The sequence below is a fragment of the Macaca nemestrina genome, chromosome 5 (assembly GCF_043159975.1).
Source record: "Macaca nemestrina isolate mMacNem1 chromosome 5, mMacNem.hap1, whole genome shotgun sequence".
NCBI lineage: Eukaryota > Metazoa > Chordata > Mammalia > Primates > Cercopithecidae > Macaca > Macaca nemestrina.
This window is the reverse complement of record NC_092129.1, coordinates 143,423,498-143,442,000: the sequence shown is the minus strand read 5'-3', so window position 1 is coordinate 143,442,000 and position 18,503 is coordinate 143,423,498. Positions and strand designations below refer to the sequence as shown.

The following is an 18,503-nucleotide window of genomic DNA, read 5'->3' as shown; positions in this document are numbered from 1 at the left end:
TGAGGCATTTTTGGCAGAGGCAGGACAGACCAGTTCTGTCTTTTTAGAAGGCTTCTGTGACAGCTGTGTGGAGAATGGACGGGAGGGGGCTGTCGTGAGATGGAGAAAATGGTATGTGAAACGGCGTGGTAGCAGTGAAGCTGGGGAGAAGTGGCCAGAACTTAGAGGTTAAACAATAGGATTTTGCACTGAATTGGCTGTGAGGGGGTGGGAGAAAGAGGTCAAGCATTCGTTCATCTACCAGTCACAAAACAGCTCCTGGGTGCCCACCACACGCCAGAGACAGTCAGGAGCCAGCAAAGTCCTATCCTCCTGAAGTTTATCTTCTAGTGAGCTTTGCTTTCTAAAAAATGGATTTATTGAGATATAATATGCATACCACACAGTTTACCCATTTAAAGTGTACAAGTCAGTGGCTTTCAGAATAATTCATAGATATGCACCAACTTCAACACAGTCTGTTTTAGAACACTTTCTTTTTTCTTGAGACAGAGTCTCCCTCTGTTTCCCAGGTTGGAGTGCAGTGGTATGATCACGGCTCACTGCAGCCTCAACCTCCTGAGCTCGAGAGATCCTCCTGCATTAGCCTCCTGAGTACCTAGAAACACAGGTGTGTGCCACCATGCTCCACTAATATTTTTCTGTTGGGGTTCGTGCCGGGGGTGGTGGAGAATGAAAGAACACACAAAAGACAAAGACACACAGAGAACATGGCGGCCGCGCTCAGAGCCTCCGCCTCACTTTATTTATACTCCATAAACCCCACGTCAGCAGAAAGAATGCAATGCAAAACAAACTTTCTTTTCCCAGATGTAACCTTCTACTCAGTTCTTTGTTTCTATGCTCTTCTTTATCTGCCTGCCTTCTTGGCGCCTACGGGAGTTCATTAAAAGTTCAATTGGAGATACTGTCCTTGAGCCCTATCTATTCTCAGCATACTGTTTTCAAAGGCCCCTGCATTTCCCCCCCTTTTTTTTTTGTTTTGCCTCAATCCTAAAAAGGTAGCCCATATTTGTTCTTGTGTTTTCTTTTGTTTTTGGAGGCTACGGAGGGAGCATCGAATCACCAAAAGAAGTAGACCCAATCCAAGTGCCCAAAGCAATATACTTCCAGAGATTGTAGAAATCCATGTCTTCTTCTGGGTCCATGGGTTAAAGGCAGTAAGGCGCTGACCCAGCTCCTGAAGGGTTACAGTTCCGGACAACACATGTAATTGTTGTCGAAATGCATCGGAAATGTTCTGAGTGAGCTCTTGGATGTCCAAACTAATATTTTTATGGCCTATTAATAATTTTCGGATTATGGTCCAATTTTGAGAGATGTTAAAAAGCACAGGCGTTACACAAAATTGAGTGGAGTTCCAATCACATTGTAATGTTATCCGAGTACTGAGGACAATGAGCTGATCTCCAAGCCATGTCAAGGCTTGTTCCATGTTGTCCAATCTTTCAGCAAGTTGAGAATCAATGTTTCGTTGTTGAAGCCATAACCGGTGAGATTGTTCGTGCCATTGCTGCACAAATTCAGCATTTTGTATGCTTTGATGAAGAGCGAGCCCTGCTACCGCCGCAGTGGAGACGATGGCGACAAGGCTCATCACCGAGGCAATTATAAGTCCAAGGGCACGGAGGGTTCGCTGGAGAGAAGTCCAAATATAAGTCTCAAGAGGTGATGCCCCCCATGGTCGCATAAGGTTAACAGGTAGCCAAATTTCCTTACGAGCCCTGAGGACATAAATATCCTCAGTAAAGTTGTGCCACCAGGAATGATTGAGGCAAGACAAAAATGTACACATATCTGTACAATTAACAATTCCCATATCATTATCCCATGTCAAATTCCCTGCTAATAATAGGTAGGGCTTACAGACACAAGCAATAATATATCAGGAGGTATTTCGATATAACTGAATATGAAAGGAGTTATTCAGGTTAGAAAGATTAAGGGGCATATTCCCCACAAAAATGCTAATGGCATCGCCTGCAGCTAACAACTTCCAAAGATGACTCTGTACTTAGGCCTCCTTCACGCCATACCAAGGTTTCATTATTGTTAGCAGCAATACTTTTATTTACCCGGTGCCATTTCAAAGGTATGTGACTAAATTTTGTTTGAAAATCACCGTGCACACTCCAATCAGTTATTTACATTCCATTGTATTCTAATAAAATCCGGGGTTTATTTCCCCGACATTGTTGCTACTCCAGCACCTCAATATTAGGAGAAACCTCTGGAATAGGACAAAAAGGTAAAGAACTAGGAATAGTTTCATTACTATATACAGTATGATTATAATAACAGTATTAGCAGCCACATGACTATGATTATAGCGAACAACCCAGGCTTCATGCGATTTTCGGAGACAATGAGAACTATTTCCCATGCATATTGGAAGTGCTTCCACTCCAAATTGGTATGTGCTGATTATAATTCCCGTTTCCTGTTCTACATTGTCCTTGTCTATATAGGGGGATGGCATCCAAGTAGTGTCATTGGTGAAAACCTTAATTTCCGCCTCCCCCCAGGCGACTCCCTGATACAAGGGCGGAAAGGGAATATAAGTGCAATATTCATACAAAGCCTCACTAAGGGAAATAAGTCCCCCGCCGAGGCACATCCAACAAAGGAAGAAATGCATGCTGAATCCAGTTTTCTTTTCAACAGGGTTTCAATCATCTTGTAGGAAACCACTCAGGTCTGCTCCCTGTAAGGACAAGAGCATAGCCCTGTCCCTGTTTTAGAACTTGCCCTTGAACATACTTACCTTCTTCATTAGGATACCAAACCTTTAAATTGTCAGCGGGGATTATCACCGAGGGAGGTGAGGAAAGATGGGTTACGGCAGCGGAATCTTGCAATTGTCTCCATTGATTCAAAAAAATTAAGGTAAAAAGAACCTTCAAAATCTGGTTTCTGGGGGGCCCATTTCCCCCTTTTTGTTTTGTTTTAATAGTTGAGTTTTTAAAGTTAAATTTGCACGCTCAGTGATGGCTTGACCTTGACTGTTGCCCGGGATACCGATGATATGTTGAATAGTGTATTGCTGTAAGAAAACTTGTAATTTACGAGAGACATTAAGTATAAGAGGAATGCCCATGATGGCGAAACAAGCTAAGAGATGAGTAATAACAGAAATGAGAAAAGGTATCAATGGTATGATGAACATACTTTAATCGTCCAAAAGAAGGGACACCTCGTGGATTAACCCCAGGATGGAAGAATGGAATGCTCAAAGGAGCACAGGAAGGACAAGCTCGAATAAGAGAACGAGCTTGTTTATGAGTTAAATGAAACCGTCGTTGAAGGCCAGAACTATTAGTGTGATGTAGAGTATATTTTTGTTCTGCAGCATGTAGGTGGCCGATTAAAAGCAAATCAATCTGAGTATTACCATGAACTAATGGTCCAGAAAGTTGAGAATGAGAACGAAGATGAATGATGAATAAAGGAGCTCGACATTGGCTCAAAGTAAAGGATAACAAAGAAAAGAATTTCTGAAGAGAAGAAGTAGCACAAAGAGGTAAAGTGGCCTGAGAAATATAAGAAGTAACATAAACGGCGTATTAAGAATCACTAACAATGTTACAACCAGTAGCAGGGAAATCAAGTAAGACCATGAAAATAGCAAACAATTCTCCCTGTTGCACCGAGGGATATGGATAAACTGTAACTCAAGATTGATGAAGCTTCTTGCCAAGAATCAGAAGTTGCAAGAAGATAAGTGATCTGACTATGAGTGAATTGAGAGATAATTAAGGAAGGATCTCCTCCCCAAAGTTGTCGACAGTGATGCCGTCCTTTGATGATCAGTTCAGCTAAACGATCGATATAAGTAGCCAAGCGTTTAGATGTTTTATTGGACAAAAAGATCCATTCTAGCGGCCGATTGGTCTGATGAATCATTCCTGTAGGAGAATGTAAAGTATGAAATAAACAAAAAGAAAAGGGAACATTAGGAAGGGGCCTGTTAAAGTTGCTCTTCTACAAGCTGGAGTTCCTGTAAAGCCAAAGGAGTTAAATGGCGTGAGTTGTCCAAGTGACTGTCTCCTTCTAGAATAGAAAAAAGATGTTATAACTGATATGTTGGTATTCCTAAAACAGGACGCATCCAATTAATGTCTCCTAGAAGCTTTTGAAAATCATTTAATGTTTTTAAATGATCACGTCGACTTTCAATTTTTTGGGGTCGAATATTTTGTGCCCCCAAGGTATAACCTAAATATTGAATAGGAAAATCCAGTTAAATTTTTTCTGTGGCAATATTAAGTGAGTAGAAAGAAAGCTGAGTTTGTAATGATACAAAAGCATCTTGCTGCTTTACTCTGGTGGGTGCAGCAAGAAGAATGTCATCCATATAATGATATAAAAGAACAGAAGGATGACGCTTTCGAACAGGATCCAAGGCCCTATGGACAAATTCTTGACACAAGGTAGGGCTGTTTAACATACCTTGAGGTAAAACTTTCCATTGATATCGAGAAAGTGGCTGAGAATTATTAAAAACAGGGACAGAGAAGATCCATATAATGATAAATTAACACAGTTGGAAACTAATTTTTTACAGGATTTAAAGTCCTATGTAAGAATTTTTGACATACAGTAGGGCTATTAAGTATACCCTGAGGAAGAAGCTTCTACTGATATTTTTGAATAGGTTGTCCATTATTATTTTTAGGAATAATAAAGGCAAACTTTTTACAATCTTGAGGTTGTAATGGAATAGAGAAAAAACAATTTTTAAGATCTATGACCATTAATTTTTAACTTTGTGGGATAAGGGCAGGATTAGGAAGACCAGGCTGTAAACTTTCCCTAGGTTTAATGTAAACATTTATAGTTTTAAGATAAGACAAAGACGGGAATTCCATGCAGAAATACGTGGCTTTATATTCCTCTTGGCCATTTGTTTTTTGACTTACTCTTTTAGAGTCCTAAGTATTTCTTTAAATAATGGTCACTGTTTCATCTAAATAGGAGTGGTGGCTATGAGTTTAAAGGATTGTAGCCCATTTTGAACATCATATTTTTGGCAGCTGAGGAAATATGAGGAATGTTTAAAAAAGCAGCAAATTGTTGTGAAAGATCTTGTTCCCAAAAATTAATATTGATAGGAACAATATAAAAATAAAAAAAAACACTTGACCTTGTTGACCTTTAGGACCGACACAGGTTAAAAGTTCTACGTCTTGATAAACCACAGAAGCAGCACCCAAGCTAGTGAGTATAACTGAAACTTGTCTGTTTTCCCATTGTATAGGCCACTAATTTAAACAAATAATAGATATATTCACCCTCGTATCAATTAACCCTTTAAAAACTATTTCATTAATGTGCAATGAACATAAGGGCTTTTGATTAGAAATGAAAGTTTCCCAAAAAACAGTTTTTTCTGTGCTACCAAACCCTCCCTATTGAGAATACATTCCCCTGCCTCTAGGCATATAAATTGTGAGACTTGAACCATAATAAGAATTTTATTAGTAACATCATGTCCTTTTGGTAAAGGGCCACACACTCTAATAGCTAATTTATATGCTCCTCTATTAGGAGACAAAGTATAAGGCTGAGTAATAGCTAAGTCAGCAGCGGCGCTCTGCTTAGTTGCCGCATAAGGCTGAGAAACTGGGGTAAGGTGTGGGATCCTTAAGGAGGACTTGAATTTATTCCTTGATGTTGTAGGTCATTGCTCACTGAGTATTGTAGTAGACTTGTATTGTAATTGTTGGGGCCCCAAGCCTGTGGGCCCCGGCTCCCGTTTCCCAGGAGAGGAGACAGTAAATTTCCACTTTTATCAATTTTGGAACGACATTTATTTGTCCAATGTCGACCTTTACCACAACATTTGTACACCTCTGAAGGCAGCTTTCTGCCTTGAGGGATAAAAGTGTTCAATTTTTATGACATTCTTTTTTGAAACGTCTAGGTTTACCACACTGAAAGCAAACACCTTGTTTGTTATTTCCTTTTAAGGCTTTAAACAAAGCTCCAGCAAATAATTGAGCATTATAAATAGCCCCTCCAACACTAACACAAGTTTTAATATATTTATCTAAATTGGCCCCATTGGCCTTTAACGAATTTAACAATTTTTAACAGTCAGAATAAGCATTTTTAAAAGACAATGTTTGTAACAAAATTTTTGAAGCAAGGCCAGCACCCACAATTTTGAAGACAGCATCCTGAAGACGGGCTACGAAATATAGATATGGTTCATTTGTGCCCTGTAAAATCTTCACAGAGGAAAGGGAAGATTTTCCTGTTATCTCTACCTTATTTCAGGCCCTTAAAAACAAAGTCTTGATTTGAGTAAAGGCAACATCATCTAAACCAGCCTGAGCATTAAGAGTAGCATATTGGCCCGTGCCTGTGAGTTGTTCCTCAGTGGGTCCAGGGGGAATCACACATAACATTTTTTCTAGCCTGTACATGCGCCTTGTTCATTTACCAGCTGTGCAATTGTAACCACTGAGAACGATCAAGAAAAGCCTTCCCCAAAGTCTTCCAGTCTATAGGAATTATCAAATTTTCTGATGAAAAAATATCAAGAAGACCAAGGATAGGGGTTCATAGTTAGAAATGGCAGCTTTCATTTCTTTTAAAAATTTAATTTGTAAGGCATTAAATTGGACATTATTGCCACCATTTGAAAACTGAGCATTAAGGAGCAAAAGAAGCACAAATAATTGGAAACAGATCCAGCTCCTTAAATAATTTTTTTAAATTAAAAGTATATATAATATATAATAATACTCATATCCCCAAATATAAAGAATCCCAACATATTAATAGGAAAAGGCAAATAACCCAACCAAAAGTAGCAGAACAAAGAAATGACAATAAACCTATATCTCTAACATCATTACTCACTAGGAAATATGTATATTAATACCAAATTGAGAATCATTACATACACAATACAATGGTTAAAATTTAAAAACACAAAAAATATCAAGAGGTAGTTAATGTGTCAAGCAACTCGAATACTCAACTTCTGTTTGGAGTGTAAATTGGTGGAACCTATGCACCCCTATAACATAACAATTTCCTAGAAAAATTGTGTGCACATTGTTGGGGTTATTAATACTATATTAATATTAATAGTTAATATTAATGTGCTTATTTATTGACTATTGAAATACTCATAATATTTTAACAAACAATAAGATATACATATACACTGGTTTGACATATTAAACAGGTGTTTAGTATAAATTTAAAGTATGTCTGATGTGAACAGGGCTTCAACTTTGCCAAGCAAAGGTAAAGATAAGGAAGCCGGGGGTTGGAGGCTCTGGAAAATCCTCTTTTAACAGGGCAGAAGGAAAAGAAACAGGGAAAGCTCGCAAAGGTGAATTAGAAGAATATATCTGTAATATTTGTTGAAGCATTTCCATAATACACTGCATGTCAGAATTTCCCTTAGAAGAAGGACAGCTGGCTTTTTCTCTTCTCCCCCTTTTGCTACCCCCCCATCCTCTGTTATCCTGGCACAAATGGGCTCCATTTCAGATTTATTTTTTTCCCAAATCCTCAGACACCTTTCCTCCTGTGGCTACATTACCACACTCTGAATCAGTCTCAAGTAACTCTAATGTCTGAGTGATAGAGTTACACAAGGTCCACAATTTTAGAGGCATAATATCCCCTAACTAGAGAGCTCTAAGCAGAGCTTTTACTACCTGTAACCATTTTTTCCGATTCAGCTGCACTTTAGTCTGATACTGAAATCAGTAACAATGTTCAACATGGGCAAACAATCGCTTCAAAGTCTTTTTCTTTCACTTCTACTCCCATAGACAGCAACAGTCCTTGAAACAGCCATAAATATTCTGAGGCCAGAGAGATGGAATTCCCATAATGAAAGCTTAAGAAGGTTCCCCTTAACAATATCCGAGCCTTACCTGCTCCTAGGGGGTTCCCCTTCTTGTCCTCCCCTACTCACCCGTGCTGACCCTGCTCACTGCGCCACTTGTTGGGGTCCGTGCTGGGGGTGGTGGAGAATGAAAGAACACACAAAAGACAAAGACACACAGAGAACATGGCAGCCGCGCTCAGAGCCTCCGCCTCACTTTATTTATACTCCATAAACCCCACGTCAGCAGAAAGAATGCAATGCAAAACAAACTTTCTTTTCCCAGATGTAACCTTCTACTCAGTTCTTTGTTTCTATGCTCTTCTTTATCTGCCCGCCTTCTTGGCGCCTACGGGAGTTCATTAAAAGTTCAATTGGAGATACTGTCCTTGAGCCCTATCTATTCTCAGCATACTGTTTTCAAAGGCCCCTGCATTTTTCTATTTTTTTAGAGATGGGGCCTCAACATGTTGCCCATGCTGGTCTTGAACTCCTGGACTCAAGCTCTCCTCCCACCTCAGCCTCCCAAAGTGCTGGGGTTACAGGCATGAGCAACTACTCCTGGCCACTTTCTTCATCTCAAGAAGAAACCCTGGTTGCTTAGGGCTGGTGGTGGGGGAAGAGGGGTGGAATAGGAAGTGATAACTAGGCTGGGCGCAGTGGCTCATGCCTATAATCCCAGCACTTTGGGAGGCCGAGATGGGTGGATCACCTGAGGTTGGGAGTTCGAGACCAGCCTGACCAACATAGAGAAACCCCATCTCTGCTAAAAATACACACTTAGCCGCGCATGGCGGTGCATGCCTGTAATCCCAGCTACTCGGGAGGCTGAGGCAGGAGAATCACTGGAACCCAGGAGGTGGGGGTTGCGATGAGCCAAGATCACGCCATTGCACTCCAGCCTGGGCTCGAAACTCCATCTCAACAATAACAACAACAACAAAGGAGAAACCCTGTGTTCTTTAGTTATCACTTCCCTTTTTTTTTGAGACAGGGTCTCACTCTATCGCCCAGGCTGGAGTGCAGTGGTGCAATCTCAGCTCACTGCAATCTCTGCCTCCAGGGTTCAAGGGTTCAAGGGTTCAAGTGATTCTCATGCCTCAGCCTCCCTAGTAGTTGGGATTACAGGCAGGGGCCTGCCACTACACTCGGCTGATTTTTGTAGTTTTAGTAGAAACAGGGTTTTGCCATGTTGGCCAGGCTGGTCTTGAACTCTTGACCTCAAGTGATCCGCCCACCTTGGCCTCCCAAAGTGTTGGGATTACAGGCGTGAGCCACTGCGCCCAGCCTAGTTATCACTTCCTATTCCACCCCTCTTCCCCCACCACCAGCCCTAAGCAACCACTAATTTACTTTCAGCCTCTATAGATTTCCCTGTCCGGGCCTGTTTTGGAGGTAAGATCATGTTTATGATTTGGGGCATTGTGGTAGGAACTCCTGATTTCCACCCACTATTCAATCTCTTACATTTTCATAACATAATCTCACTATTTAGCTGGGCACTTCGTCACCTGCTAAGGGACTACATTTCCCAGTTTCCACTGAAGGGAGATGTGACCATGCTACTAAGTTCTAGCCAATGAAATGTAAGAAACTGTTGCACTGGTTCTTTAGTAAAGAAATCTCCTTAATAGGGTGTGGAGTGTGGAGTGTGCTCTTCTCCTCTTCTTCCTTCTTCCTTTCTGACTGAATGCAGACCAAATGGCTGGAGCTCAAGCAGCCATCCTCAACCATGAGATGATGCAGAAGGGGATGATGCTGACTGCATAGCTCCAGGAGCTCAAAGGAGACATCTGATTCAGAGATAACAATTTGAGAGATACCGAGCTGTAGTTGGTTGTTGAAATCTTGGCAGGGTACTTCATGACTTAGGCAGCAAACAGAGAATGAGAAAAGAAGATGGCCTAAGGCTGAGCCTTGAGGAAAGCCAAGGTTTACAGAAGATGAGCTTGCAATGGAGATTCCAAAGGGCTCCAGCCTCCACCGGCCATATTATGGGGTCTCTAGTGTCTCCGTCTGCAACTCCCTTATGTGTAACTATCAAGATTCTTAGAGATTACTCACCACTAAAGGCTAAGTGCTGAGTTTCAGCACCAGGGAGAACTGGAGCTATATAGCCCAAATATGTCCACAAATCTCATGGTCATAGGTCACTACTGCAAACTGGTGCAACACATTCCTCTCCCTGAATATCTCAAAGGATTTATGCAAATTGATCTGCCTCTTCCCCTAAGCTCAGAACAATGGATGCCTCGTTGCCCAACATTTGAGTAACTAAATGCTCTCCAGAAGTGACCCTTTGCTGGACAAGGAAGGACAGTTGTCTTCCATTTCAGGAAGGAAGGAAGAAAGGAAGAAGGGAAAGAAGGAGAGAGAAAGGAAGACAGGTGTGGCCAGGTAGGCAGGAGGAAACCCAGGAGACCCGCAGACACACAGATGCCAAGCTGCTGAGAGGGGCAAGTAAGGTGAGGTTGGAAAGTGTCCCCTGGACTTTGTAACATGGAAGTCTGCCCTTGCAGAGATGTTTTGGGGTCAGACTTGGTGCTGGAGTGGGCGAGGAGTGTGGCCAGGCGAGGAAGCAGGGTCAGAGGCTGTCTTTGGAGGCACTGTCGGGTGGTGTGAACACCCAGGGCTTACAAGTCAGGCTGGAGGCTGGCTTGAATGCTGGCCCTAGCACCACCATCTCACTGAAATGAGTTAACATTTCCAGGGACATGGTAGGTGTTGAGAAAGCAGCAGTTTCATTTCTCTCCCTGTTTCCCGCTAAGGGTACCCACGGGCAGTTCCATTCTGTGGGCGTTGGTTACTGTGGGCCAAAATGAAATGTCCAGTGGCACCATGTCTTTCTATCTTCCTCTAGCAGGTCAGTCCACAAATGTCCTTGTGGCTATCGGAGAAAGGGAAAAAGAGAGAGACTGAGAATAAACAAGTCAATGTCACAAATACTTTCAAGCCCCATTGGCTAAAGCAAATCCCATGGCCAAGCCCATACAGTCTGAGTGAGAAGTCACATGGCAAAGGGTAGGGATCTTGGGAGGGATGAAGAACTGGGGCTTTCTTTAATCTACCATGGCAAAGTACTGTAGGGGCTGAGGGAAAGTTCCCCTAGGCCCACTGAAGGTTCGCTGAAAAATCAACTCATAAAAGGTGGATTAATTGGAGAAAAGGCATACAAATTTACTTACCATATATACCCAGGAGTCTTCAGAATGAAGACCCAGGCTCCCAATGGGGTACAGAAGCTTGTGTACCATCTTGAGTTTACAGAGAGAATGGAGGCTTGGATCCTGTCAAAACATGTTTATGGGAGTGGGGAGAAGAGGAATTCTGTTAAGGGGGAATAAATGATTGCTAGGGAGACTTCAATGGTCTTGAAGAACATGCAAGGGTCTGGGACAAAGTCCACTGCCTGAAGAGCAGACAAGGGCTTGTGACAAAAGCCTATCCAGGTTTGTTGACAGACTTTGGTCTTCCTTCCTGCGAAATGGGTTCAGTTAATGAAAACTCAAGAAGGGACTGGAGGTAATTGTTTTCTTCTTCGGGAGGTCCAGACTTTAGGCAGACAAAGAACTTCAGAGAATCACATTTGCATTCCTACAACAGGAAGAAAGAAGGGCTGAAATGGTATGGATGCCCCTCCCTTTAAGGACAATCCCCAGTGTTTGTACACACAACTGCTGACTACATCCTGTTGTAAAAGCTGTGCCCATTCTCCCTTCCTTACATAGTCATAGCATTTAATAATAGCATTAACTGGTCATAGAGCAGCTCAACTGATGACTGCATTTTATAGCCTCCTGTAGAGCTAGATGTGGTCATGTGACTAAGTCCTAGCCTGTAGAATGTGAATAGATATCATATTTACAGCTACTATTTGTGACCTCCCAGGGAAGAAATATGATCTTCCTTTCCCTTTCCCCCTGTCTGGGATGTGGGTGTGATGGCAGGAGTGGCAGCAGCCATCCTACATGATGAGATGAAGGTTTTATATTGAGAATGATAGACCAACAAGATACAAGAGCCATACACTCTTATGCTACATTAGAAACAAATTCATTTCTCTTTTACTTAGGCTGCTACTATTTTGGGTGTCTCTGGTTTTAGTAGCCAAACCAATATCCCATCTAATACCCAACCCATCAGTCACTACTTATCATAAGGTGACACTGCCTCAAGGGAGCCTGGGAAATGTGATCTTTATTCTGGGAAGCCATGTGCCCAGCTGATGACTGGGGGGAACATCATTAATGAGGAAGCACACATACCCAAGCAAAACCCCAGTCCCAGCCACTGAAGGAATAATAGCAACAGTCACTGTGGGTACTTATGGGGGGCTGGGCACTGTGCTGGCCACTTCACCTCCATGTCCTCATTGAATCTGCACAGCTACTCTGAGGACAAGTATTAGAATCTCAATTTTAAAAATAGGGAGACCGGCCAGGTGTGGTGGCTCACGCCTGTAATCTCAGCACTCTGGGAGGCTGAGGTGGGCAGATCACCTGAGGTTGGGAGTTCAAGACCAGCCTGGCTAAAATGGAGAAACCCCGTCTCTACTAAAAATACAAAAATTAGCCAGATGTGGTGGTGCATGCCTGTAATCCCAGCTACTTGGGAGGCCGAGGCAGGAGAATCACTTGAACCCAGAAGGCGGAGGTTGCAGTGAGCAGAGATCACGCCATTGCACTCACTCCAGCCTGGGCAACAGAGAGAATCCCCGTCACAAAAAAAAAAAAGTAAGGAGACAGAGGCCCAAGAGTTTAAGAGACTGACCACGGTCACACAGCTCCTAGGAGTGGAACTGGGATTCAGAGAGGTTGGTCTAGGTCTGTTTATCTCCTAAACGAATGGTTCTCCAAACATGCTTCCTGGGCCAGCAGGATCAGCATGAAAACTTGTTAGAAAAGCAAATTACCTTAGAAATCAGATACTTGGGGTGGGGCCAGTGACGTGCGATTGAATAAGCCCTCCAAGTGATACAGGTGCATACTCAGCTTGAGAGCCACTGCTCCAAGCCAAACCGAAAAATGGTGCACATGACTTCACCTCCTCTCTCCCCAGACAAACCCAACCAAGAAGAATAATCTAACCATGACCAGATCTAGACCTTGGTTCACTGCCGGCCCCGCCCTGGAACTTAGCTTAACTTAAACAAGCAGGGTCTCCTCTGGGTTGGATGAGACCTCCCTCCTCCCTACCAGGGGTAGGCAGAGAGATCATGGCCCCAGGCCCCAGATGGAGTTCTGGGGTGAAAACAGGAGATTCACACAATCTTGGAATCAAGCCCTTTGGGCATCTATTTCCTGTTGGATGCATGAATTTTGGGTGTCACTCATATTCTCTCTCTCTCCTTCTCCCTCCCTCCATTCTCCCAGTCCCAGGACACTACTGCCCAAGCATAGTTGGTTTCGAGGCAGTGGGAGTTTGTGACATAGGCTTGGGTGGGATGGGGAGTTTGGTCATTTCTGCTTCCTTCCCCGGGCAGGAGGTGATGACATGATGACTCAGGTTTATTGATGTCTGAGGCAGACCATTTTCTGAGCTCTTTCCATGCATTAACACGTTTATCCTAGCAACCCTGTGTGGGAGGTACTATTACCATCCCCAAGTTAGAGGTGGATAAACCGAGGCACCAACAGGTTAAGCACCTTTCCACAGTCTGTCACACAGCAGCGAGTGGAGGAGCTGAGCTCTGAACATAACATGGCTCTATTGTCTGTGCTCTTAGCCACTGAGCTTTTTAGCCTCTAAATAATAGCTAATGCATTCATAGTTTTTTTTTTGTTTTTTTTTTTGTTTTTTTTTTTTTTTACATTCCAGGTACTGTTGTAATTGCTCTACATATTTAAAAAAGTCGGGGAGTGGTATTCTTACCATCACAAGAAGTTAGGAATTTCCAGCAGAGCTTTGGCATTGGTGGATCAAACATTTGTGGTTTGGGTTACTTTTTAGTGACTTGTGTGTGCCTGTGTGTGTGTGTGTGTGTGTGTGTGTGTGTGTGCATGCAAGCATCTCACCAGGAGAAGTGGGGAAGGCGAGGCCAGAGGTTGTCACTCTCCCTGTGGTGTCGTGTTCTAAAACGAGCCCACACATCACACTTGTGGTTCCTGGGGAAAAAAATAAAATAATCTCCACTACCAGTCAAAACAACAATATTTGTGCAGCTCCGGTAATAACCGCTGGAAACCTCCTCCCTTCTGGCTTGCGGACAGTGCCTTGCCCTCAGCTCACTCTTACTCCCAGGCTCCCTGCAGACTTCTTCCCACGAAGCTCATGTTCTTGGGCTCACAGTGGTCTCCTGGTGGCTCACCTGTCCTCAAAGTGTTCCAGATGGCTTTGGCCTCCACTTTGGGTAGGACTCAGGACTTGAGAACGCAATGCCACCATGTCATTGGTCTCTCTTCATTTGACCTGTGTGATGCCAGACTCCGTGGTTCTCCTTCTACCCCTGTGATGGAGTGTTCTGTGTCTCTTCTTCTTCCCCAAGTTCAATTGTTTCCTTCTCTTTCTTCCTTTCTTTTCCATTTCCCTTTCCCTTTCCTTCCCTTCTCTTCCCTGTCTTTGGCACTCCTTCTGTCCCGCCTCATTCCAACTCCACTGCCTAGCTCTTGAGGTTCTTCTACCTGGCCTACCCTCCTTCCTCTCTACCTGCTGATCAGGGACCAGTTCAGGTCCTCATACCTTGATCCAGCATTTCCTGATGCCTCCAGGCTGACTGTATCACCTCCCCTTCTGACCACCTATGGCTCTCCAGCACTGAGTCAGCCCCACTAGCTCAAGCATTTGAACATTTGAATCACTCTCAACTTACTTGGCATTCATTTAAACATTTATTGTGCACCCACCATTACAAGGCCTGCCTTCTCCTCTGCATGAAAAACTCCTACACATACTTCAAAGCTCACCCAGATGTAACCTCCTCCTGCCGTGGCTTCCCTCTTCCATAGCTGAGTGGGTGTTCCTGTCTGCCCTCATGCCTCCTGTATGTCACAGGAATGGTTGACACATATGTACCAGATGCTGACAGTGTCCTGCCTGCTCTGCACCCACCATGCTCATGTACGTGGCAGGTTTCCAATACACAAATGCTGGGGAGTTAACACCATCCTACTCCAAGTGATGAGGAATGGGATTTGGGGAATATAAGCCCCAGCCTCTCTACCCCTCAGAGCGGACAACCATAAGCCATGCTCTATGCAGGCTTGCAGAGGTCTCCAGTGGTAAGGAGCGCACCTGCCCACAGCAGTCACCTGCTCATTAATGCTGTCTGCATTGCTTCCCTTGTCTTCTCTTGTTTTAATTCCATGCTTCTTGGAATCACTTCCCAAATAAACTATTTGCAGCCAGATCCTGTCCCGGGATCTGCTTCTGGGGAATTCAAATGGAGAAGACAAATCGTATAGAACTTGCACTGTGCCAGACACTAGTTCTTGATTTACATTAACTCATTTCATCCACACAACAGCTTTCCATATAAGGCAGATACCGCTATTAACATTTCTACTTCATATTTGAGGAAACTGAGGCATAAGGAGGCTCAGTGGGAGGCACAAGTGTCCCACTTTTCCTGGAAATAAGGGGGTTCCTTGGAGATGGTACTTTCTCAGGACAGTGGGAGGATGATAGGAAAGATGAAATGAGTTGGTCACCCAAGGTGAAGTGATTTGCCAAGGTCACACAGGAGTGGGGGTGGCAGGCCTGGGACTGAACCTGGGCCCACCAGCACAACAAGGACTGCACTGCTTGGTGGGGACTTTTACATGAATTTGCTTCCCTATTAGATGGCAGGGATCGTGTTTTATCCATTTCTGTGTCTCTAAGTTTTGCACTGAGGTGTTAGACATTGGGGATATAGGGAATAGATGAGTTAAACACAGCCCCTGCACCTAGGGAGCACCTCGTCAGACGGGGGAGGCACTGTTTCTGATGCCATGAAGCCCCCAGTCTGATGAAGGAGTTCCTTGTGGGGAACATGGTCTGTCCCTTCCTGCCCAACTTCTCTGCAGGACTGACAACACAGCTTGAGGGAGCTTCTGTTCCTTTCCTTGTTCCACTGTCCCCACAGGCAAGGGTGACAGGGTCTTCCTGGCCTCCTGCCTGGGTCTCTACCCTCTTGCCATCACTCAGAGCAAGTCACTCCCTAGGCAAGGTGGCTGAATTGATTCTTCCATGGTTTTAATTCAGTACTTGGAGCCCCACTCCCCCAGCGGGCTGCAGGGAAAGAGTAAAAGATTGATGAACTGGGTGTCGGGATCAGTCCTGTCCTTGCTGGGCACAGATGGCACTTTCCAAGGGCCCGTTGAAGAGCATGTAATGAAGAAACTATGTGTGGAGTGTGGGCAGGTCCATGTGCGTGAGACAGTAGGACTCCCAGGGATCAGCCACAGCGGGGAGTCAGTACTACCCTGGGGCCGAAGGACAAGGGTGATGCTATGACTTCACCCAGCTGATGCCATGACCCTGGGAGCGCAGTCACTCCCAAAGCCAGGGCCCGCAGCGAGAGGGCTCACACAACCCTAACTTCTCTCTCCTCCTATCTTCCATCATGGCCCCTCTCAGGCCTGATCAAACTGGACGTTAAAGACGGAAGGAGCCTGGTGACCCAGTGCATGGAGTTCAGGGGTTCAGAGAAAGTCAGAATGTGGATGGAGAGAGGGAGCCAAGACACAGTAACAACTAGAGAGTGGTGCTGAGGACTCACACCCACCCCTCTGCTCTGGCCCCAAGCCCCCAGGCCAATAGCCTGACCCTGAGAGGCCTCGGCCAGTGGGCTGGTTGGGAGCTGCCCCCTCCAAAACAGAGCTTTGAAAAATATATTCCTTCCATCCCCACATCATTTCCTGCCCCTCCCAAGTCCACTGGAGGCTAAAAGGCAGGCAGGTCCAAGAGGACTTCTTGGAGGAAAAGGTACAGTTGAGCTTCATAAGCATCCTGATGAAAAAGGGCAAAGGAGGAGAAACTTGAGACCAAGAGGAAGAAAAGAAGGAGGGGCACAAATATTTTTGAGCCCTATTAAGTATAAGGTAGGACATGGATGCTCTCTCATCTGTTACCAACTCCCCCACCTCCCTTCCTCCACACTTATCAAAACAATCCTGAGGCTGGTATCAGGATTTTCATTTTATGGATGGGGAGACTGAGGCTCAGAGAGGTTATGTGACTTCTCAGATGTCACACAGCAAGGGGTAGAGTCAGAATATAGACATACATCTACCTGAGTCCAGGAAAGAATACATGAGGGTCTATAAAGATGCGGAAAGGTTGGAGTGTGGGCAAAAGCTGAACAGGGTCCTAAACCCATGGGGAAGCAGGGGGCAGAGGGTTCCATCTGCGGCTCTTGGGAGGGGTCTGGATGGTTTTGCATTCACGCTTCTGGACGATGTGCTGGTGGGGTGTAGGGAGTGGGTCACAGGGTGGGAGGTACCCAACTCTGGTTGCTTTTCGTGCTGCCAGGCTGTGGGCTGATGCGGGGTCCCGGACAGGTTGAGAGAGGTTTTGTGATTGGAGTGGGGCAGGGACTGAAAAGCTTGGGGAAAGTCCCCAGGGATGGGCTGAGAAGACCTTGGGGAAGGGCGGGGCTCTCTCCTTGGCCCCAAAGGATGATTTTAGTTGGGGGTGAGTTTTGGCTGGTAAGGGGCAAAGGAGGGTCGGGAGATGCAGGATCCAGCCGTGTCTCCTGGGGATTGGGAGAGAGCATCGGTGAGGCTGGAGGCTGGGAGCAGCACTGTGTGTGGGTGGCTGGGGGACAGACAGTGGAAGGGGAGGCCTGGGGACCTGGTCTCCCCCTCCCTGGGGATACCCAGTGTGGGTGGAGACCAGCACTGTGTGTGGTTTAGGGAGGGTGGAGGAAGGGGGGCCAGTGGGGCCTACTTCAGGGCAGCACACTCCAGGCCTGGAGCCCAGGGGTGCGGCTGGGTGAGGTAAGGGCCGATGGAACTGGAGATGGGAGTCTCAGCGTAGCTGTCGTCCCCGATGTGAAGGTCCTCTGGCTTCCAGGGAGTCAAGTCCTTTTGTCTGGTCTGGCCCTTCCCCCAGCCAGGCCTTCAGCATTGGCGAGGCCATGAGGGAGGGGCTCAGGGCCTGGGGAATTTTGTGCAGATTTTCTCTTTTCTTTGCCTCCAGATCCTGTGCGTGTGTGCGTACGTTATCTGAGAGAGAGAGAGACAGATACGGAGACAAGAGAAAGAGAGACTTCCTTCCTCGTATCCAAATGCTAAACACAGGCCCAGGAGGATTGAGATGGGTGGGGTTGGAAACTGCTCTTCTGAAACATGTTTATTAAAACAATCCAGTCCAAGGCTGAGGGAGTAGAAGTAGTAAGACACAGACTCCCTGATGCCAACCCCCTTTTACAGGTGAGGAAACTGAGGCACAGAAAGGGGAGTGGCTGGTCGAGATCACACAGGGCTTAAAGGAAGAAAGTCCCTGCCACCCAGGCAAGGGGAATTTATCCCTTGCAGAGGGCCAGCGGCAACTCCTGTGACAACCCACAGGAACGGGTGGCTACGTAGCTTTGGCCTTAACATCCACTGAGGACCTGTTTCCCCATGATCAAACAGCATTACAAATAATAGTTCTTTTCTTATAGAGTTGATAGGAGGAGTAAATCACTTACTACAAGTAAAGAGTTTAGAACAGTGCCTGGCACATAATA

General features: G+C 45.0%; 1 long non-coding RNA gene across 1 annotated transcript; it reads right to left on the bottom strand.

The window, feature by feature from the left end:
- Nucleotides 1-700: 700 nt before the first annotated feature.
- LOC139363408 (uncharacterized) lies at nucleotides 701-8,350 on the bottom strand. The gene is made up of 2 exons (XR_011623771.1): nucleotides 7,943-8,350; nucleotides 701-2,704 (listed from the first exon to the last, which is right to left on the bottom strand). It is a non-coding gene; the product is annotated as an uncharacterized lncRNA (long non-coding RNA).
- Nucleotides 8,351-18,503: the final 10,153 nt, after the last annotated feature.